Raw genomic sequence first — 4,568 nt, forward strand, 5'->3', positions numbered from 1 at the left:
GGGGAGAGGGAGGGGGAAGGGAGAGGGGTGAGAGGAGAGGGGGAGGGAGAGGGGTGAGGGGAGAGGGAGAGGGGAGAGGGGGAGGGGGAGGGAGGGGAGAGGGAGGAGGGAGGGAGGGGAGAGGGAGAGGGAGAGGGAGGTAGGGAGGGGAGAGGGAGAGGGGAGAGGGAGAGGGGGAGGGGGAGGGAGGGGAGAGGGAGGAGGGGGGAAGGGAGAGGAAGGGGAGAGGGGAGGGGAGGAGGGTGAGGGGAGGAGGGGGAGGGAGGAGGGGGAGGGGAGAGGGAGAGGGGGAGGGAGGAGGGGGAGGGGAGAGGGAGAGGGAGGAGGGGGAGGGAGGAGGGAGAGGGGAGGGGAGGGAGGAGGGAGAGGGAGGGGAGGGGGAGGAGGGAGAGGGGGAGGGGGAGAGGGAGGGGAGAGGGGAGGGGAGGAGGGAGAGGGGGAGGGAGGAGGGGGAGGGGGAGGGAGGGGAGAGGGGGAGGGGGGAGGGAGGGAGGGGGAGGGGAGAGAGGGAGTGGGAGAGGGGGGAGGGTAGGAGTGAGGGGAGAGAGGGGGGAGGGAGAGGGGGGGAGGGAGAGGGGGGGGAGGGAAGGGGAGGGAGAGGGGGAGAGAGGGGAGGGGAGGTGAGAGCGGATGGAGGGAGGGCGGGCAGGGGTTCTGTTGAGGAGCAGGTGGTGCTGTGAGGGTGGGCGAGTTGTGGGGTTGAAAACACATGCCCTTCTCCCAGGGACCCTCTGTCTTCATTCTCGTGGTCAGCCACTAAAGGTGCTTTGACATCATTAGCTTCCATTAACCTTTAATCTATTCTGGAAGACATTATCATAAGTAGTCCTGTGATAATCTAATCTATTTAGCTACATTCCACAGGCTATGCATATGTTAAGGAATGGAATCAAATATGAGCAATGAAAGATTTGTAAGAACAAGTTTCCATGTGTGAAGAGGCGGAAATTGTGAACTTTCTGCATATCCTGAAGAAGCAAAAACTACTGCTTCTTTCAACTAAAGATTCACATTTATATGATGCTTTTCACCATTAATGGGAAGCTTGGAGTGTTTTACAGCCAGTAATATCCTTTTTGCAGTGTCGCTGCTGTTGTACAGTCGGAAATACAGCAGTTGACGTGGTAATGTGTACATGGTCAGTTTTTGTGATGTTGTTCGAAGGATAACTCCTCTGCTCATCCAAATAATGTCATGGGATCTTTTATACACATACACACCCATGAAGTAGATGGCAACATTAGAATGTTACTTCAGTACTGCTCTTGACTATCAATCCTGATGCTTGTATTCAATCCTTGGAGTGGGACCTGAATCCAATACCTTGTGGGTCAGAGGTAAGTGTGCTACCAACTGAGCCAAAGCTGACATTACATTGATTTTTGTTGGCGAGCTGACTGAAGCATGAAGAACATAAATGAAAACTTGCCTCACATCTTGTAATGGTGTATCTTTGGAGTCTTGTTGAATGGAATAAAAGGGCTCTATTTACCATAGAGTTACATATGCTGCGTGCTGATAGCCAGTCCAAAGTACCTGTCCTGATTCCACACGCTATACAGGTTGTTCTGGACACACTCACCCCAAGACTGGAAAACCTTGCCTGAGGTCAACAAACATTTGCATGGTCCTGCCTCGCCCACTATGATTCCCATGGTGGGCGGGACAGGACTGCTTATCAATACATGTGAATAATAAAATCAAATCAGCACAGTAGCACAGTGGTTAGCACGGCTGCTTCACTCTGTCAGAGTCAGTGGATACTCAATGGGCTGAATGTCCCCCTTCTGCTCTGTAAGGATTCTATGAAAGCTCAGGTATGTCTGAAGCTAATTATGTGAGCATTTTAAAAGATTTTATAATTACCATAACCATCTTTGTTTGGTCTAATTGAATCCCAGGAAACTGATCTGACATTCGAACTTGCAGATGGCATAGCAATTGAGGAGACAGAATTACGTTTGGAATAGGTATGAAAGTTAATAGTCTCTTGGACTGTCCAGACAACAAAGAACACCAAACATTATGGGTATGAATACAATACCAGATGGGAAGTCTGCATCATTCTGAAAGAGGAAAGGTAACATCCGTAAAGAGTTCCGATCAGAAGCTTACATTGTGTTGTTATAATAATGATGTCAGATCATATGATTGAGGAGCAAGAGAGTTCGAGAAGGAGGAGAAACTCTACTATTGACTATGAAATCTTTATCAATTGTCATAAAAACCGAACTGTTCACTCATGTCTTTTAGGGAAGGAAATCTGCCGTCCTTACCTGGTCTAGCTTACGTATGACTCCAGAGCCATAGCAATTTGCTTGACTCTCAACTGCCCTCTGAGATGACCTAGCAAGCCATTCAGTTCACAGGCAACAAGGGATGGGCAATAAATGCTGGCCAGCCAGCAATGTCCATGTCCCACGAACAAATAAAACAAAAACCGTATTTTGCGGTCCAAATGTGTAAATAATGTGAATAAAGTAATGATTTTGCAAAACTATAGACTGGAGCAGCATACTTTGGGCGAGTAGTCAATCCCCAAAGCTCTTTCTAAAGAGGTACACTTTCCAATGGAAATATCTTAATCTTAAGATATGTAGTTTCATTAAGGAATGTTTTAGGTTGAATACCCTTGGGCTTACAGATGAAGTAACCAAAAGCTAGTGGTTGTGACTAGCATGAGCTTGGAAAGTGCCTTTGGAGAGGCAGGCAGTGAGACTTCCCTAGAAGTGACTGAACAAATTTTTCTGCAATTACAAAAGACAAGTCATTATGCTTTTTTTTCTCCAATGATTGCATTTTATTTAGGCTCTGTCCCAGTTATTTCCAAAAGGATTTTTGTCTAAGTGAACTTAGGTGCTGTAAAGCACCCACCAAAAATAAAGATTGCTTCAGACAACTGGATTTACTAATGAGTCAATTTAGACTTTGCAACAGTTTGCAACTCTTTTTGTCCCACTGGACTGCTTCCTGGGCATGCTTTTGCACTTTGCCCAGCAGGCAATATGTTGCTTCCTGATCTCTGCTTACTAGTAATTTTCTTCTACAGTGGTGAAGCTGCAGTCTGCATTAAATTATTCATACAGAATTAGTTCCACTCCTGCACAGGGCTCTGTGGCTTGCATCAACTATAATTTACCACAGCTCATCACGGACCTCAGTGCTGCCAGAAACCCCAAGTTATCATTCTTAAAGCGGTACAGATGGATTAAAGATGCTAAATTATGCAATTAAGACTTTGGATCTGTTTTCTTAAGGCTGAAGGTACAGCAAGACTTTGACTTTTCAGTTTTTATTCCATAAATAGACACTGCACTCTTAATTACAAAAAGGATATCAATGTTCAACATATTCATAATTGAACCTGTATTGGTGAGTTTCAGAGCCATGATTTTAACCTATGTGGATTATGAGTGTTAGATTAACGTATAAGCCAACTTCTCAGAATTTAATGGCCTTCTGTTTAATAATAGACTTTAATTCTGAAAGGCAAAAGAAATCTGCATTTATATAGCTCCTTATGACTTTCTTATTAGATCACACAACATTTCACAAACAATGAATGGCTTATGAAGTGCAGTCATTGTTATGTAGATTTTGCAGGAACATTGGAGCAAATATTTCAAAAACATTTTCCCTTAATTCCTGTAATGTTTTGTGCAGTCCTGGCACTTTGTAATTTTGGATCACATTGCTATGTGTGTAATAGTCAATCTGCCTGTAGAGGAGCTGACAACAAAGGTGGCAATGACAGCTTTATATGAAATTAGGGAAAAAAATACATTTCGAATGCTTCACAGAGGTCTAAGGAGAAAAGGCTGGCAATAGTAGGAGGCGAGAGAAAAAGCTTTGCTCGAAGTTGGGAAGGAGGAAGTTCCAGAACGCTAAGGGCTCGGGCAGCTGACTGCAGGCCCACCAATGCTGGGGCGGAGAGAAGCAATCCATTTGATGCTGATATTTGATCAATCAAGGTGCAAAGCAGGAGTAAACTTAATAAAGGTATTCCAGGCTCTGGCCGTCACTGCAGAAGCAGGACAGATCCTTGAGGGAGTGGTAAAGGGCAGTGATACGGATTGAAAAATCTAAATGTAAAATGGAAGAATTATGGCAGGGATTCTTCTAATCAACTGCCCTAACTTCCAAAGAATATTGCCAGAGATGGAGGTAATGGAATAAAGGTCTAAAGGCAGGCAGAACAAAAGAGATTGATAGTATTTACAATACCAAGAGAAAGTACTGAGATGAAATCAGAAAAAGTTGAACAATGCGTCAGTTTCATCAACTATCAAAACAGGGGTTTATGGCAGAGCACTTTCTCACTTGCACATGTTTCAATTCGCCAACTCATGTCTTGCTATGAGTATTTTCAGTCATAGAATCATAGAATCCCGCCAGTGCAGGAGAAGGCCATTCGGCCCATCAAATCTGCACTGACATCAACCCCGCCCAGGCTCTATTCCTGTAATCCCACATATTTATCCAACTAATCCCTCTAACCTACACATGCCAGGACACTTAAGGGGTCATTTAGCATGGCCACACACCTAAGCCAATCATCTTTGGACTGA

General features: G+C 45.1%; 1 long non-coding RNA gene across 2 annotated transcripts in view; it reads left to right on the top strand.

Annotated features, from left to right (window-relative positions):
• LOC145355574 (uncharacterized) overlaps positions 1–2,572 on the top strand; it is a 66,100-nt gene extending 63,528 nt beyond the window's left edge. Inside the window, exons 3-4 of one of the 2 annotated variants that reach the window (XR_013889010.1) lie at positions 1,902–2,080; positions 2,254–2,572. This is a non-coding gene — a long non-coding RNA (uncharacterized LOC145355574). Of the gene's footprint in view, positions 1–1,901 lie in introns of both variants that reach the window. The other variant, XR_013889009.1, reaches the window with a different exon arrangement.
• Positions 2,573–4,568: the final 1,996 nt, after the last annotated feature.

The sequence above is a fragment of the Carcharhinus amblyrhynchos genome, chromosome 19, assembly GCF_965287045.1.
Source record: "Carcharhinus amblyrhynchos chromosome 19, sCarAmb.v2.hapA, whole genome shotgun sequence".
NCBI lineage: Eukaryota > Metazoa > Chordata > Chondrichthyes > Carcharhiniformes > Carcharhinidae > Carcharhinus > Carcharhinus amblyrhynchos.